Genomic DNA, 20030 nt, shown 5'->3' with positions numbered 1-20030 from the left:
GCCGTAACGCAACGTAACTACCGCCGCTTTCCAAAAGTCCTTTTTCAATGGGACTTCCTTTGCGCCGGTATTACGAGTCTGCCTGGGAGGCCAAAAAGTGAGCGGTACAGCCTATACCGTCAAGATCCATACCGTAAACTGAAAGTCAGTAGTTATGGCTTTTATGTTACAACGCCGTAACATAAAACTCATAACTAAAGTGCTAAAAAGTACACTAACACCCATAAACTACCTATTAACCCCTAAACTGAGGCTCTCCCGCATCGCAAACACTAAAATAAAATTATTAACCCCTAATCTGCCGCTCCGGACATCGCCGCTACTATAATAAACATATTAACCCCTAAACGGCCGTTCTCCCGCATCGCAAACACTAGTTAAATATTATTAACCCCTAATCTGCTGTCCCTAACATCGCCACAACCTACATTACTGTTATTAACCCTTGATCTGCTGCCCCCAAAATTGCTGCCACTATACTAAAGTAATAAACCCCTAAACCTAACCCTAACACCTCCTAACTTTAATGTAATTAAAATAAATCTAAACAAAACCTACTATTAATAACGAAATATTTCCTATTTAAAACTAAATACCTGTGAAATAAAACTAATAGTTACATTGTATCTATCTTAGGTTTTATTTTTATTCCACAGGCAAGTTTGTATTTATTTTAACTAGGTAGACTAGTTAGTAAATAGTTAATAACTATTTACTAGCTACCTAGCTAAAATAAATACAAATTTACCTGTAAAATAAAACCTAACCTGAGTTACACTAACACCTAACCTTACACTACAATTAAATAAATTACATTATTTAAATACAATTAACTAAATTACAAAAAAAAACATTAAATTACACAAAATATTTTTTTTTATATCAAATATTTAAACTATTTACACCTAACTAATCTAATAGCCCTATCAAAATAAAAAATCCCCCCCAAAATAAAAAAAACCCCTAGCCTAAACTAAACTGCCAATAGCCCTTAAAAGGGCCTTTTGCAGGGCATTGCCCCAAAGAAATCAGCTCTTTTACCTGTAAAAAAAAATACAAACAACCCACAACAGTAAAACCCCCCAAATAAAAACCTATCTAAAAAACCTAAGCTCCCCATTGCCCTGAAAAGGTCATTTGGATGGGCATTGTCCTTAAAAGGGCATTTAGCTCTTTTTCAGCCCAAGCCCTAATCTAAAAATAAAACCCACCCAATAAACACTTAAAAAAACACTAACCCCGAAAATCCACTTAAAGTTTTTGAAGACCAGACATCCATCCTCAACGAAGCGGCAGAAGTCTTCATCCAAGCTGCAAGAAGTCCTCAACGAAGCCGGGAGAAGTCTTCATCCAGACGGCATCTTCTATCTTCATCCATTCGGCGCGGAGCAGCTCCATCTTCAAGATATCCGCCGCGGAGCATCCTCTTCTTTCCACCGCGACTGAAGAATGAAGGTTCCTTTAAGGGACGTCATCCAAGATGGCGTCCCTTGAATTACGATTGGCTGATCGAATTCTATCAGCCAATCAGAAATTAAAGGTGAAAAAATCCTGTTGGCTGATGCAATCAGCCAATAGGATTGAGCTTCAATCCTATTGGCTGATCCAATCAGCCAATAGGATTGAGCTCACATTCTATTGGCTGTTCCAATCAGCCAATCGGAATTCAAGGGACGCCATCTTGGATGACGTCCCTTAAAGGAACCTTCATTCTTCAGTCGCCGTGGAAAGAAGAGGATGCTCCGTGCTTGAAGATGGAGCCGCTCCGCGCCGGATGGATGAAGATAGAAGATGCCGTCTGGATGAAGACTTCTTTCCCGGCTTGGATGAAGACTTCGGCCCGCTTGGATGAAGACTTCTCCCGGCTTCGTTAAGGACTTCTTGCTGCTTGGATGAAGACTTCTGCCGCTTCATTGAGGATGGATGTCCGGTCTTCAAAAACTGTACGTGGATCTTCGGGGGCTAGTGGATTTTTTAATGGTTTATTGGGTGGGTTTTATTTTTATATTAGGGTTTGGGCTGAAAAAGAGCTAAATGCCCTTTTAAGGGCAATGCCCATCCAAATGCCCTTTTCAGGGTAATGGGGAGCTTAGGTTTTTTTAGATAGGTTTTGGGGTTTGGTTGTGTGGGTGGTGGGTTTTACTGTTGGGGGTTGTTTGGATTTTTTTTTTTACTGGTAAAAGAGCTGATTTCTTTGGGGCAATGCCCCACAAAAGGCCCTTTTAAGGGCTATTGGCAGTATAGTTTAGGCTAGAGTTTTTTTTATTTTGGGGGGGGGGGCTTTTTATTATGATAGGGCTATTAGATTAGGTGTAATTAGTTTAAATATTTGATAATTTCTTTTTTATTTTGTGTAATTTAGTGGGGTTTTTTTGTAATTTAGTTAATTGTATTTAAATAATGTAATTTATTTAATTGTAGTGTAAGGTTAGGTGTTAGTGTAACTCAGGTTAGGTTTTATTTTACAGGTAAATTTGTATTTATTTTAGCTAGGTAGCTAGTAAATAGTTAATAACTATTTACTAACTAGTCTACCTAGTTAAAATAAATACAAACTTGCCTGTGGAATAAAAATAAAACCTAAGCTAGATACAATATAACTATTAGTTATATTGCAGCAAGCTTAGGTTTTATTTCACAGGTAAGTATTTCGTTTTAAATAGGAATTATTTCATTATTAATAGTAAGTTTTATTTAAATTTATTTTATTACATTAAAGTTAGTGGGTGTTAGGGTTAGGGTTACGTTAGGGTTAGGGGTTAATAAATGTAGGTAGGTGGCGGCGATGTTAGGGGCGGCAGATTAGGGGTTAATAAGTGTATGTAGGTGGCGGTGATGTCAGGGGCGGCAGATTAGGGCTTAATAAGTGTAATGTAGGTGGCAGCGACATTGGGGGCGGCAGATAAGGGGTTAAAAAGTGTAGATAGGTGACGGCGGCATTGGGGGCAGCATATTAGGGGTTAATAAATGTAATGTAGATGTCGGGGGCGGCAGATTAGGGGTTAATAAGTATAATGTAGGTGTTGGCGATGTCAGGGGCAGCAGATTAGGGGTGTTTAGGGTTTATGTTAGGTGTAAACATACATTTTGTTTCCCGATAGGAATCAATGGGGCTGCGTTACGGAGCTTTACACTCCTTTATTGCAGGTTTTAGGCTTTTTTTCAGCCGGCTCTCCACATTGATGTGCGGTATGGAGCTCAATTTTGCTCTTCACTCACTTATTGCCTGCTAATGCCGGGTTTATGAAAACTTGTAATAGCAGCGCTATAGGGAGATGAGCGGTGGCAATAACTTGCAAGTTAGCACTGAGCAGCTCTTACCGCAAAACTCGTAATCTAGCCGTTAGTTAATAGACACTGGTGTCTTTTTAGTAATTTTAGAATCTAAAGGAAAAATATATGTTTAAACCCTTTGAAACAATCTGGAATATAGAGGTTCATTGTATATAAAATTAGAATTGTAAAAGGGTTAAGAAGATACATATACAATTAGTAGAATCTAAACAGGAAATTTGCCTTAACTAGTAAGGTAGTGTGATAAAGAGAGTGAAAACATTAAAGGGACAGTCAACACCTGAATTTTTGTTGTTTTAAAAAATAGATAATCCCTTAATTACCAATTCCCCAGTTTTGCATAACCAACACAGTTATAATTATACACGTTTTACCTCTGTAATTACCTTGTATCTAAGCTTCAGCAGACTGCCCCCTTATTTCAGTTCTTTTGACAGACTTGCATTTTAGCCAATCAGAGCTGATTCCATGGTAAATTCACGTGCATGAGCTCAATGTTATCTATATGAAACACGTGAACTAATGCCCTCTAGTGGTGAAAAACTATCAAAATTAATTTAGATTAGAGGCGGCCTTCAAGGTCTAAGAAATTAGCATATGAACCTCCTAGGTTTAGCTTTCAACTAAGAATGCCAAGAGAACAAAGCAAAATTGGTGATAAAAGTAAATTGGAAAGTTATAAATTACATGCCCTATTTGATGTTAATGCATATATATTGTTTAAAGTCTCCACTTGAAACATTTGCACTTTAAGACAGCCCGTTTTTTACCTCAAATGAGACTCCATGCCCACTTCCAAAATGGAGGACTAGATACCGGATATCCGGTTTAACGAATCTGAAGGACTCAAATAAGGTCTTTGGATATGCGCACACCATTCCTTGATAAAGCTCATTAGCGAAACGTACGTCGGATACATCGTTCCCTGGCGTCCTTCCAAGTATCTGCACACCAATAAGGAGAGCAACATATACTGGACTCTTAAGGGGGAGGTTGTGTGGTTTAGTGTCTGCACTCCTTACCACGGTCTCTGGTATTGTGTTTAGCTCAATCTGAGCAATTACTACATTCTATTGCCAATCCTGTTGTACATGGTGTTTTCAGCAGCTCTTGTGACGCTTTTTATATTTGTATTTTAATAAATCCTTTTATTCAAATATCCTGTACAAGTAACTGTTTACCCAACAGTATAAAAGTGGGTGTGCGCATTCACCTGAGCTTGGTTATAGCTCCATCCCATGTGAGTAATCATTTGCATATATACATTCTGCACAGCAATAAGGTTACAGAGTTACGCTATGTGGCATATCTTTTCCTTTATATGAGGACCAAAAAAGAAAAGTCAGAAGATTGAAGATTTTCAAGAAAAATCCATATATCCTTATATGAACTTTACACAATTGTCCATGTTTAACACATATTTGTGTCACTAATTATCACTTTTATCTTGCATTTTTATCACATTTATTTCAGATTTTCCCTTTCTTGTGATACTATGGTATTTGTTATCATTTTTTGTTCTTGATACCGCTTATATTTGTGCACAAGGTTTCATTGTTTAGAATCACTTAATATATTTTTAAAGGCATATTTTAGAATTCGTGTGAGAGGATTGTATAGTGAAGGTATTCCCATATTCACACTATATACACTTTATATTTTTTAGTAGCACGTTTGGTTGCATTTGATTTGATAATATTTTTTACTTTTTATTAGTATACACTATATATCATCCGCAGGTATAAACACAGTCACTTAGGTCTGTGGAGGAAGAAAATAAATTGTATGTTTTTTCTACTTTTTTAACACATAGAATATTCACGTAGGAATTGTATTAGGCACCGTATTGTGGTTAAGTTTCATTGGTATTAACGAACCATTACACATAACATTCTATCCTAACATAGACAGTATCTCCCTCTGAGGTAAATTAAAGACTAAAGATGTCTCTATTCCTTAACAGACGCACAACTACATCATGTGCTGATGATTTTTTTGATAATTCTGACATTACCAATGATAATTTGGAAAATCTATTAAGAGAGGTAGAAAAACATATGTCTAAATAAATTAAATATCATCTTGAAATAGTCACACTAGAAAAATATTTGAAGGAACAAATCACGCCGAGAGGTCTGAGAATTTTTAAAAATCCCACTTTTGGACAAGATAACCTTATGTTTATAACAAAATGGAACCACATTCTAGAGGAATGTACTAAAAAAACTTATGAATCTAATTATAAATGAAAGAAACTATTAGATGAAGTAAATGAAGAAATTAATATGTTGGAGCAAAAAATCATTCCTCATATGAATAATAACGATTATGAGGAATTGTCACAAAAAAAAGCTGAGAATCTAGATTCCCTAAAGAAAGAAATAAAAAATACTAAAAGAAAGAAATATTTTAGAGACCATGATGACTATAAAGAGAGAAAGGAAAGAAACTATAAAACTAGGAATGCTAGAGTTAATAATTACAATAATAGTAATAGAAACAACATGGAGAGTCGTCACCGTGAGAATAGATCAGGGCAGAGTAATAGAACCATGCAAAATAATGGTAAAAAGAATAGGCACTATCATAATACTTTGGCACAGAGGGAGAGAGAAAATTATTACTCGCATAATAATGAGAGAGACTTAAGGCAAGGGCATAAGGGTAACGATTATCAATATGAACCAGGTAGTAGCAATTATATGCAACATAAGGGAAATTACCATCGCACAGAACAACAGAGGAAGGAAGAATATGACTGGCAGCAACCTAGAAATCCTTTTAAAAACCAGAGAGTATACTATCAGGAAGACATTCCTACACATAATAGATTTGACAATTTGAACAGATTTAGCTCAGAAGAAGATGAGGAGGTTTTTTTAGAGGCAGGCAAAAGGAAATACAACCGGACAGACTCAGATCTGTTCAACAAAAGGAGAAGGAATATGGACAGGGTAGAACATTGAGAAACAACAAAAAAACCACTAAACGCAAATCTGTAACAGAGAACAAAAACAATGAAAAGACAGGTAAGGGTATCTTTAATTTATCTAAAGTAGAACTAACAGAAGCACAAACTTCGGTCTTAAATAGAGGACTAAATTTCGCCCCCAGTTACAGAATTAATAAATTTGACACGTATATAGGAGTGCAAAAATTTATACGCAACTTGTGCATTTAAAAAATACTTTCTGAATAGTCCGATTGTAAAAAATAATATTCCGGAATCTAATAAATATAGACATGCAGAAGTAAAAAAATAAATCTTTGTTCAATCCCACACAATATAAGTCAGCCCCAATGGAAACATTTTTGGAATTAGTCCATAGGGATATCAAACATCTTAAAACTAACTATACATCCAATCTAACTAAGGATGAACAGAAAGCATTAAAAGAACTACAGGATAATAACGATATAGTGGTGAAGCCGGCCAATAAGGGCGGAGGCACAGTTATAATGGATAGGAATAAATTTAATGAAGAATGTTTCAGACAATTGAATGATACAAGTACATACAAAAAATTAGATTCAAATCCAGTATTTATCTATAAAAAAAGAATTGAAAAATATCTAAATGAAGGGCTAAAGGAAAGTATTTTAAATAAGAAGGAATATCAGTATATACATAATCAATTCCCTAATACTGCCAGTTTTTATGTACTCCCCAAAATTCATAAAGATCTAAAAAAAAACCCAGGGAGGCCTATCATGTCTGGGGTCAATTCACATACTAGCAATCTTTCTGCATATATAGATTCATTCCTGCAAACATATGTTAAAAATACTAAATCGTGCTTGAAAGACACCATCAGCATATTGAATAATTTAGAAAACATTAATTGGAATAAAGATTGGTTGTTAGTCACTGGAGACGTAACATCTCTCTATACCATAATAGATAAAGAATTAGGTATTACTTCAGTACAAAATATCTTAAAAGAAGACACTACACTTGACCCTAAACAACTACAGTTTATTTTAGATGGGATTAGGATCATACTTGAAACCAACTATTTTTGGTTCAATAAAGAATACTATCTACAGATAAGTGGAAAGGCGATGGGCACCAGATTTGCGCCCAGTTATGCCAATCTATATATGTCCAATTGGGAAAATCTATACATCTTCAATTCCCCCTGGGTGCAATATCTGGTGTCCTATCGTCGTTACATAGACGATCTGTTCCTGATCTGGTCAGGAACCGAGTGTCAATTAAATGAATTTAAAGAGCATCTGAAAAATAATGATTTTAATATAGCATTAACATGGAATCAAAGCAGGACTAGAGTAGAGTTTCTTGATTTAGAAATTTACATAGAGAATAATATATTAAAAACGAAAAACTTTTTCAAAAGCATTGATGTAAACAACTATATCAGTTTAAACAGTTGTCATCAAAGACACTGGCTAAAGAATATACCAAAGGGACAATTTGTCCGTCTCAGACGTAATTGCAGGGATGAAGCTGTTTTTCAGACTCAATCTAAAATACTAAAAGAAAGATTCATAGAAAAAAACTATCCCAGCACCTTTCTAGAAGAAAAAATAGAAGAAGTTGCGAAACTAGATAGGAAGAATTTATTGCAATATAAACATAAGAGTAATTGTATACCAAAAATGGATAAGGACAACTCAGAAAGTAGACTAATTTTACAACATAGTACTCAAAGTAACGAAGTTAGAGAGATTATACAAAAGCATTGGGGCATTTTATTTAGAGACCCAAGCCTAACAGAATTTATAGGAGATAGACCCAATATAATGTTTAGAAAGGTTCCAAACTTAAAACTACAACTCTCACACAAGATAAAGAAGACAGAAGATACAAGTTTAAACAAAAACTGGTTACCATCTCCCCAAAAGGGATTTAGAAGGTGCCAGTTCTGTAATGCCTGCAAGAGAATGGGAAAGGGACCTTGATTATGTAATAAATTTTATTCCACTGATGGTAGTAAAACACACTGGAAGTATTAACAGTGCAGCTTGGTAGAGTAGTGGATGTGGGATAGTAACGTTAAAGTAAGAGGGATATTAGAATAAATTGAAATAGTTAAAATATTACATTAATACTGCAGCAACTACACATCAATAAAATATTAAATAAGAAATGCACATACAAATTAATATAAATTCATATATAAAAATATCAATACTTAAGAAGCAATAAAAAATGGTTAAAAAGCAGTTGATCTGTCTGAATAGATATTACCCACTACAGGGGAGTGTCCTTAGGAGTGTTCACATAGAATAATGTTTGTTACGGTGGTTTGTAATGCCAGCTCCTAATCACTGTCTTTAGAAGATGAGGTGCAGCTACTTCCAGAGGCTTGTTTCCAAACGCTCTCTTTATTTGTAGATCCTATGGCGAAAAGAAGAGACAGCGCAACCCCACATCAAGGTAGCAGTTTCCACAAATTTATTAAATACACAAAAGTAATGCACTTACAAACAGGTTAAAAGTTATCGCATTGATCCCTTCATAGGGAGAGAGAAGCGGGTCCCAGTTCAATTAGAAATCCTTCAGGTCACAGCTATATTGCTGCCGCTTCAATATTTCTTCCAAACAGTCTTAGTATATCAGAGCCGTCCTTAGCTCCACCCCCAACGCGTTTCGTCTGCGCTCTCCAGACTTTTTCAAGAGGAAATGATGATGTATAGCACGCTCCTGTACGTTGCTATTTACATCCGGTCGTCACTTCTGATTGGTTGCTCACTGACCTATCCAATGACAGAATGCGAACAAGCCTCTTTTTACTAAAGGCAATATCGTGAGCTAATTCGCTTGATGAAAGATAAATATACACTCTTGCTTTTTGTCAGCACGCTCCATTAACTTTTTGAATATGTAAATCTTCTAATAAAACATTAAAAAACATAATTTATGCTTACCTGATAAATTTATTTCTCTTGTAGTGTATTCAGTCCACGGGTCATCCATTACTTATGGGATATTCTCCTTCCCAACAGGAAGTTGCAAGAGGATCACCCAAGCAGAGCTGCTATATAGCTCCTCCCCTCACATGTCATATCCAGTCATTCGACCGAAACAAGACAAGAAAGGAGAAACCATAGGGTGCAGTGGTGACTGGAGTTTTAATTAAAATTTAGATCTGCCTTAAAAAGACAGGGCGGGCCGTGGACTGAATACACTACAAGAGAAATAAATTTATCAGGTAAGCATAAATTATGTTTTCTCTTGTTAAGTGTATTCAGTCCACGGGTCTTCCATTACTCATGGGATACCAATACCAAAGCTAAAGTACACGGATGATGGGAGGGACAAGGCAGGAACTTTAAACGGAAGGAACCACTGCCTGTAGAACCTTTCTCCCAAAAACAGCCTCCGAAGAAGCAAAAGTGTCAAATTTGTAAAATTTTGAAAAGGTATGAAGCGAAGACCAAGTCGCAGCCTTGCAAATCTGTTCAACAGAGGCCTCATTTTTAAAGGCCCAGGTGGAAGCCACAGCTCTAGTGGAATGAGCTGTAATTCTTTCAGGGGGCTGCTGTCCAGCAGTCTCATAGGCTAAACGTATTATGCTACGAAGCCAAAAGGAGAGAGAGGCAGCCGAAGCTTTTTGACCTCTCCTCTGTCCAGAGTAAACGACAAACAGGGAAGAAGTTTGACGAAAATCTTTAGTTGCCTGTAAATAGAACTTCAGGGCACGGACTACGTCCAGATTATGCAAAAGTCGTTCCTTCTTTGAAGAAGGGTTAGGACACAATGATGGAACAACAATCTCTTGATTGATATTCTTGTTAGAAACTACCTTAGGTAAGAACCCAGGTTTAGTACGCAGAACTACCTTGTCTGAATGGAAAATCAGATAAGGAGAATCACAATGTAAGGCAGATAACTCAGAGACTTTTCGAGCCGAGGAAATAGCCATCAAAAACAGAACTTTCCAAGATAACAGCTTAATATCAATGGAATGAAGGGGTTCAAACGGAACACCTTGAAGAACTTTAAGAACTAAGTTTAAGCTCCACGGCGGAGCAACAGTCTTAAACACAGGCTTAATCCTAGCCAAAGCCTGACAAAAAGCCTGAACGTCTGGAACTTCTGCCAGACGTTTGTGTAGAAGAATAGACAGAGCAGAAATCTGTCCCTTTAACAAACTAGCAGATAAGCCCTTTTCTAAACCCTCTTGTAGAAAAGACAATATCCTAGGAATCCTAACCTTACTCCATGAGTAACTCTTGGATTCGCACCAATATAAATATTTACGCCATATCTTATGGTAAATTTTTCTGGTAACAGGTTTCCGAGCCTGTATTAAGGTATCAATAACCGACTCCGAGAAGCCACGCTTTGATAGAATCAAGCGTTCAATCTCCATGCAGTCAGCCTCAGAGAAATTAGATTTGGATGGTTGAAAGGACTCTGAATTAGAAGGTCATGCCTCAGAGGCAGAGACCATGGTGGACAGGACGACATGTCCACTAGGTCTGCATACCAGGTCCTGCGTGGCCACGCAGGCGCTATCAGAATCACTGATGCTCTCTCCTGTTTGATCTTGGCAATCAGCCGAGGAAGCAGCGGAAATGGTGGAAACACATAAGCCATGTTGAAAACCCAAGGGGCTGCTAGAGCATCTATCAGCGCCGCTCCCGGGTCCCTGGACCTGGATCCGTAACAAGGAAGTTTGGCGTTCTGGCGAGACGCCATAAGATCCAGTTCTGGTTTGCCCCAACGATGAGTTGAGCGAAGACCTCTGGATGAAGTTCCCACTCCCCCGGATGAAAAGTCTGGCGACTTAGAAAATCCGCCTCCCAGTTCTCCACGCCTGGGATATAGATCGCTGACAGGTGGCAAGAGTGAGACTCTGCCCAGTGAATTATCTTTGAGACTTCCAACATCGCTAGGGAACTCCTGGTTCCCCCTTGATGGTTGATGTAAGCCACAGTCGTGATGTTGTCCGACTGAAATCTGATGAACCCCAGTGTCGCTAACTGAGGCCAAGCTAGAAGAGCATTGAATATTGCTCTTAATTCCAGAATATTTATTGGGAGGAGTTTCTCCTCCTGAGTCCACAATCCCTGAGCCTTCAGGGAGTTCCAGACTGCGCCCCAACCTAGAAGGCTGGCATCTGTTGTTACAATTGTCCAATCTGGCCTGCAAAAGGTCATACCCCTGGACAGATGGACTCGAGAAAGCAACCAGAGAAGAGAATCTCTGGTCTCTTGATCCAGATTTAGTAGAGGGGACAAATCTGAGTAAACCCCATTCCACTGACTTAGCATGCACAATTGCAGCGGTCTGAGATGCAGGCGCGCAAATGACACTATGTCCATTGCCGCTACCATTAAGCAGATTACTTCCATGCACTGAGCTACTGACGGGTGTGGAATGGAATGAAGGGCACGGCAAGCATTTAGAAGTTTTGATAACCTGGACTCCGTCAGGTAAATTTTCATCTCTATAGAATCTATAAGAGTCCCTAGGAAGGGAACCCTTGTGAGTGGTAATAGAGAACTCTTTTCCACGTTCACCTTCCACCCATGCGACCTCAGAAATGTCAGAACTATCTCTGTATGAGACTTGGCAATTTGAAAACTTGATGCTTGTATCAGAATGTCGTCTAGGTACGGAGCCACCGCTATGCCTCGCGGTCTTAGCACCGCCAGAAGTGAGTCCAGAACCTTTGTAAAAATTCTCGGGGCCGTAGCTAACCCGAAGGGAAGAGCTACAAATTGGTAATGCCTGTCTAGAAAGGCAAATCTTAGGTACCGATAATGATCTTTGTGAATCGGTATGTGAAGGTAGGCATCCTTTAAGTCCACTGTGGTCATATACTGACCCTCTTGGATCATGGGTAGGATGGTTCGAATAGTTTCCATTTTGAATGATGGAACCCTTAGGAATTTGTTTAAGATTTTTAGGTCCAAGATTGGTCTGAAGGTTCCCTCTTTCTTGGGAACCACAAACAGATTTGAGTAAAATCCTTGCCCTTGTTCCATCCGCGGAACTGGGTGGATCACCCCCATTAGTAAGAGGTCTTGTACACAGCGTAGAAACCCCTCTTTCTTTATTTGGTTTGCTGATAACCTTGAAAGATGAAATCTCCCTTGTGGAGGAGAAGCTTTGAAGTCCAGAAGATATCCCTGAGATATGATCTCCAATGCCCAGGGATCCTGGACATCTCTTGCCCAAGCCTGGGCGAAGAGAGAAAGTCTGCCCCCCACTAGATCCGTTTCCGGATAGGGGGCCCTCTCTTCATGCTGTCTTAGGGGCAGAAGTAGGTTTTCTGGCCTGCTTGCCCTTGTTCCAGGACTGGTTAGCTTTCCAGCCCTGTCTGTAACGAGCAACAGTTCCTTCCTGTTTTGGGGCGGAGGAAGTTGATGCTGCTCCTGCCTTGAAGTTACGAAAGGCACGAAAATTAGACTGTTTGGCCTTTGATTTGGCCCTGTCCTGAGGAAGAGTATGACCCTTACCTCCAGTAATGTCAGCAATAATTTCTTTCAAGCCGGGCCCGAATAAGGTCTGCCCTTTGAAAGGAATATTAAGCAATTTAGATTTAGAAGTCACGTCAGCTGACCAGGATTTAAGCCATAGAGCTCTGCGCGCCTGGATGGCGAATCTGGAGTTCTTAGCCGTTAGTTTGGTTAAATGTACGACGGCATCAGAAACAAATGCGTTAGCTAGCTTAAGTGCTTTAAGCTTGTCCATAATCTCATCCAATGGAGCTGTGCGAATGGCCTCTTCCAGAGACTCAAACCAGAATGCCGCCGCAGCAGTGACAGGCGCAATGCATGCAAGGGGCTGTAAGATAAAACCTTGTTGAACAAACATTTTCTTAAGGTAACCTTCTAATTTTTTATCCATTGGATCCGAAAAAGCACAACTATCCTCCACCGGGATAGTGGTACGCTTAGCTAAAGTAGAAACTGCTCCCTCCACCTTAGGGACCGTCTGCCATAAGTCTCGTATGGTGGCGTCTATTGGAAACATTTTCCTAAATATAGGAGGAGGGGAAAAGGGCACACCGGGTCTATCCCACTCCTTGCTAATAATTTCTGTAAGCCTTTTAGGTATAGGAAAAACGTCAGTACACACCGGCACCGCATAGTATCTATCCAGCCTACATAATTTCTCTGGAATTGCAACCGTGTTACAATCATTCAGAGCCGCTAATACCTTCCCTAGCAATACACGGAGGTTCTCAAGCTTAAATTTAAAATTAGAAATCTCTGAATCCGGTCTCCCTGGATCAGATCCGTCACCCACAGAATGAAGCTCTCCGTCCTCATGTTCTGCAAATTGTGACGCAGTATCGGACATGGCTCTCACATCATCAGCGCGCTCTGTCCTTAACCCAGAGCTATCGCGCTTGCCTCTTAATTCTGGCAATTTAGATAATACTTCTGTCATAACAGCAGCCATGTCTTGCAAAGTGATTTGTAAGGGCCTCTCTGATGTACTTGGCGCCACAATATCACGCGCCTCCTGAGCGGGAGGCGAAGGTACTGACACGTGAGGAGAGTTAGTCGGCATAACTTCCCCCTCGTTGTCTGGTGATAATTTCTTTACAGATAAAGACTGACTTTTATTTAAAGGGACATCAATACATTTAGTACACATATTTCTATGGGGCTCCACATTGGCCTTCAAACATAGTGAACAAACAGATTCATCTGTGTCAGACATGTTTAAACAGACTAGCAATGAGACTAGCAAGCTTGGAAAATCCTTTCAAATAAATTTACAAGCAATATAAAAAACGCTACTGCGCCTTTAAGAAGCACAAAAAAAACTGTCACAGTTGAAATAACAATGAACCAAATCAGTTATAGCAACCAAATTTTCATAGTAAATGTATTAAATTAGCAAAGGATTGCACCCACCAGCAAATGGATGATTAACCCCTTAATACCCAAAACGGATAATCAATTTAACAATTAACGTTTTTATCACAGTCAAACACACTGTCACAGGTCTGCTGTGATTGATTACCTCCCTCAAAATGAATTTTGAAGACCCCTGAGCTCTCTAGAGACGTCCTGGATCATGGAGGAAGAATCAGGAAGACTGTGACTGAATTTTTACTGCGCAAAAAAGCGCTAAAATAGGCCCCTCCCACTCATATTACAACAGTGGGAAACCTCAGTTAACTGTTTCTATGCAGAAATATACGTTAGCCATGTGGAAAAAATTATGCACCAATAAGTTTTATCACCAAAGTACCTCAGAAAAAACGATTAACATGCCAGTAAACATTTTAACATCCATTTTAAAGGTTATGTAGTGTTATTAATAAGCCTGCTACCAGTCGCTTCTACTGCAGTTAAGGCTCATACATTACTTCAGTATTAACAGCATTTTCTTAGTCAAATTCCATTCCTTAGAAAATTACTTTACTGCACATACACTCATCAGCCTGATACCAGTCGCTACTACTGCATTTAAGGCTGTACTTACATTACATCGGTGTCAGCAGTATTTTCTTAGTCAATTCCATTCCTTAGAAAAATATTTTACTGCACATACCTCGTTTGCAGGGGACCCTGCATGCTATTCCCTTTTCTGAAGTTACCCCAATCCTCAGAATGTGCGAGAACAGCCAGTGGATCTTAGTTACTTCTGCTAAGATCATAGAAAACGCAGGCAGGTTCTTCTTCTAAATACTGACTGAGAGAAAAAACAGCACACTCCGGTGCCATTTAAAATAATAAACTTTTGATTGAAGAAATAATTAAGTATAAAACTCCACACTCCTCTCACAGCCTTCCTACTATGTTGAGACTTGCAAGAGAATGACTGGATATGACATGTGAGGGGAGGAGCTATATAGCAGCTCTGCTTGGGTGATCCTCTTGCAACTTCCTGTTGGGAAGGAGAATATCCCATAAGTAATGGATGACCCGTGGACTGAATACACTTAACAAGAGAAATATAAGTTAATAAACATGGTTGAACCTATACATATATGTAATGCATTATCTACAGATCGGTATTGACATTATAAATAACTTCATTAACTTCATAAGGAGTTTACATGGTTAAATACAAATAAATGACGTACTAAAAAGCTGAATTGATACTTACATATAAAATTCATACTTAATAAATATTCTTTTTAAAGGAACCTATATAGCATTAAAAAGAGTTGATACAAATTCATTCATAATAAATATTCTTCTTAAAGGAACCTATATAACTCTGAAAAAAGTTGATACAAATTCATTCAACAGTCCATTAAAAATGGATTACATATTTTATACCCAAGGGAAAGATATACTGTATTTACAACATGAAGGCCTGCAAGTCTATATCGACATTTAACCCTCTTGGGGCCATACAGTTAAGCAGGTGAATCCATTTGGTTTCACACTTTCTGAGGTGCATTAACCTCTGCTGTTCATTGCCCACTGATTGTGGTATGGTCTCTAATATTTTCACTTTGAGGTTATTTGGATTTTTATTGTGCACCCTCCTAAAGTGTTCAGATACACTGTGGTTTTCATATCCCTTAGTTATGTTTTCTATGTGTTCATATATGCGGCGTTTGACTTTCCTTTTCGTTCTTCCCACGTAAATTAAATTGCACTCACACATGAGATAATACACTGCATATATGGACACACATGAAGCTCTATCTTTAATTTTAAATTCTTTAGAATGATCCCAGTTGTAAACATTATCACCCTTACTGATGAGGCTACACATACAACAGTTAAGTCTACCACATTTGAAAGTACCCCCTTTATTGATGCACCAATCTGAGAGAGTCCCTTTCTTTGTATTTTTGATTTCTCTTAATTTTGATGGGGCTAATATATTTTTATTTTTTAATGCTTTTATTTTTCTTAAAAATAGTTACCGGGTAGGGCTCCAAATGGGGTCCTAACACAGGATCAGCCAAAAGGATATTCCAGTGTTTTTTAAGTGTAGTTTTAATGAAATTAGCACCTAGATTATATGTGGTTATAAATTTAGCTCTCCATTTCTTTTCCTCATTCTGGGTTTTAGTAACAACTTGATTTTCATTAGTGCTAAGCAAAAGATCCCCTCTATCTTTATTTCTACTCTCTATTCTTGCTTTCTGTATTAAGCCACTGTCATACCCTTTCTTTAAAAATTTATCTTCTAACTGATCAGCTTCTGTATCAAAGTCATCTATATTGGTACAGTTTCTACGAATCCTAAGAAATTGGCCATAAGGTATATTTCTTTTCCATTGGGGCAGGTGGCCACTTCCTGCGTTTAAAAACCCATTACTATCTACTTCTTTCTTAAAATTCTTGACCGCTGTTTTATTGGTAGTTGGATCAATGAAAAGACATAAATCCAAAAATTCTATTTCACTCTTATGTATTTTACTTGTAAATTCCAGGTTAAAGTTATTGTTATTGAGATGACTAATAAACTCCATGGCTTTTATATCACTACCTTTCCACACCATGAGAATGTCATCGATATAGCGCCGATATATCATGACATTCTCCTTGTATGGGTTGTTATTCCACACGTACTTCTCCTCGAAAGCAGCCATATAGATGTTGGCATAGGAAGGGGCCATGGGCGTACCCATGGCCGTTCCTTGTACCTGCTGATAAAACTTTTTCTCGAAAGAGAAGAAATTGTGGAATAAAATAAATTCAATCCCTCTTGCTAAATACTTAACTTGTATCGGTGGTAAATCACTAAATTTATCAAAGAACTCCTCAAAAGGTTTCACTCCCTCTATGTGTGGTATATTTGTGTATAATGAAGTAATATCGCAAGATATCCATAAAAATCCATAATGGTAGTAAAAACTATGATATTAATCAATTCATCACATGTAACAGTAAGAATTTAATATACATGTTACGCTGCACATGCAATTTAATTTATATAGGTCGCACTTCTAGGCTTCACAAAACCAGACTAAATGAGCATATTTATAATATAGAAAAGGGTTTTCAGAAACACTCATTATTGGCACACTTTGATAAAAAACATAATAGAAGAATAGAGGACCTTGAATTTTTAGGCATTAGGAAGGTAGAATATGGGTGGAGAGGAGGAGACATACAGAATCAGTTGAGTCGCCTAGAGATGAGATGGATCCATATTATGGACAGTTTCATACCTAACGGCCTTCACAAGGATTTTGAGCTACATCATTTCTTATAAGCTCATTAACAACACACCCTCCAATAAATCTTCTCAATAACCTATAACATGTAACCCTTCATTTATACAAATGTATCAATATTAAACTGCAAGGATAATGAATTAGTAACAACAAGAATAATATTAGGTCCTAGGTTATAAATCCTTACCTATTCTTAATTTTAATAATGCTATTAAATAGCATCAATTGTGTGTAGAGAACTATCTATATATACACTATTGATTTAGGGTTTAGGGTTTTGATGCTATCACTAAGAGGATAGGACCCTATTTAGATTAACTAATATATATGCAGATAATATGGTTTAGATACAAATAGAAATAACAGAATATTAGAAATTGATATGAATGTTCTTTACCGATTTGGTATACAATAATTGTAAATATTATTCACTGGTGATGTATGGTATATATTATACTTGTTAGAGAAAACTATCTCAGTAAATTGATTTTGGGATGCTTATAAGTGAGTACTGTTCGTTAAATAAGATTGCCCTTAACTGATGTTAATGCATATATATTGTTTAAAGTCTCCACTTGAAACATTTGCACTTTAAGACAGCCCGTTTTTTACCTCAAATGAGACTCCATGCCCACTTGCAAAATGGAGGACTAGATACCGGATATCCGGTTTAACGAATCTGAAGGACTCAAATAAGGTCTTTGGATATGCGCACACCATTCCTTGATAAAGCTCATTAGCAAAACGTACTTCGGATACATCGTTCCCTGGCGTCCTTCCAAGTATCTGCACACCAATAAGGAGAGCAACATATACTGGACTCTTAAGGGGGAGGTTGTGTGGTTTAGTTTCTGCACTCCTTACCACGGTCTCTGGTATTGTGTTTAGCTCAATCTGAGCAATTACTACATTGTATTACCAATCCTGTTGTACATGGTGTTTTCAGCAGCTCTTGTGACGCTTTTTATATTTGTATTTTAATAAATCCTTTTATTCAAATATCCTGTACAAGTAACTGTTTACCCAACAGTATAAAAGTGGGTGTGCGCATTCACCTGAGCTTGGTTATAGCTCCATCCCATGTGAGTAATCATTTGCATATATACATTCTGCACAGCAATAAGGTTACAGAGTTACGCTATGTGGCATATCTTTTCCTTTATATGAGGACCAAAAAAGAAAAATCAGAAGATTGAAGATTTTCAAGAAAAATCCATATATCCTTATATGAACTTTACACAATTGTCCATGTTTAACACATATTTGTGTCACTAATTATCACTTTTATCTTGCATTTTTATCACATTTATTTCACATGCCCTATTTGAATCATGAAAGTTTTTTTTGGACTTGACTGTCCCTTTAAGAAAAATAGAAGGGGTAAATATACGTATACACGTATACGCTTAATCAACATCACCTGTATAATAATATAGTAGTTGTGGAAGTATAAGGAATTCATATATCTAAGAAACATCATAAATACTGACAAAAGGGACTTCCATATATACTTATATATATATTTAATTGTGTGCAATAGGAATCAGCAAGCTTTTTGTGCCACCTTATATTTATATCTAGTTCTATAAACCTATGGGAAGAGTTTATTAAAGGTGAGCAGGATTCCACCCATTGATCAGGACAGATTATAAACCCACTTTAACACTAATTTTAAATAATTTATGTTGTACATGACAATGTATATTTTGTCAAGGAGATGTGGTAAATGCTGAAGGGCCGGCAAAACCTCGCTGGCCTAACCGGGCTCCTGGAATTTAGCACTGGACCGGCATTGAGCAACAGTCTGTCGCTTCTTAAAATGGGTGCTGATCGAACAGGGTGCAGTAGATCAAGTCGCCCTTTTAGTATGTTGTCTGCAATTTGATAAGGCAACTAGGCATACCACTTGTTTGGGGGTGCTACCTTCTGGGAGGAATGGGGGACCCATTAATTCTGGACTTGATCCCCTGCACCCTGCTTAATCTGCACCCCTTTTAAGAAGCGTCAAACCGGGGCTCAATTCCGGCCCGGCGCTGAGTTCTAGGAGTCTGACTAGTCCGGTGAGGTATTGCCGGCCTGCCAGCCTGACGGCAGTCGGCCACCGTGATTTTATTGCATCTCTGTGACACATTATTTAAACATTGATTATAATTTTAGCGACATAGCTTCATAGTTATAATGGGGAGGTTTACTATTTAGTATAGTTTATTATAGTGAGGTATTTTTCAGACAGTAGGCAGTATGTGAGAGTTAGCTGTAGCGTTCCAGGGGAGTATAGATTAGACATTACGTAAGTGGGTGTGTAGGGGTGTGTAGGTTAGGTGTGATGTAGGTGTAGTCGGTTAGGGGGAGTTATTTGGGTGGTGCAGCTGGATGGTGCAGGGGGAGTGGGGGTTAGCTGTGATTTAAAGGTGTAGGTGGTCGGTGGGAGGTAGCGAGGCGGAGCAGGGGGAGTTTAGGATAGGCGCGATGCAATTTTAGGCATCTGCCGATGCTTTGAATATCGGGGCCTAAGTGCTATTGCATTGAATTTTTATTATGCATTTGTTGATTATGCAAATCTGCTGTATTAATGCAGTCATAAATGTTGTTCACAACATTTATCAGGAATTATTAAAGTTAATGCATATACGCTAATGTGTTATAAGGGAATGT

The sequence above is a fragment of the Bombina bombina genome, chromosome 11 (genome assembly GCF_027579735.1).
Source record: "Bombina bombina isolate aBomBom1 chromosome 11, aBomBom1.pri, whole genome shotgun sequence".
NCBI lineage: Eukaryota > Metazoa > Chordata > Amphibia > Anura > Bombinatoridae > Bombina > Bombina bombina.
This window is presented reverse-complemented; position numbering follows the sequence as displayed.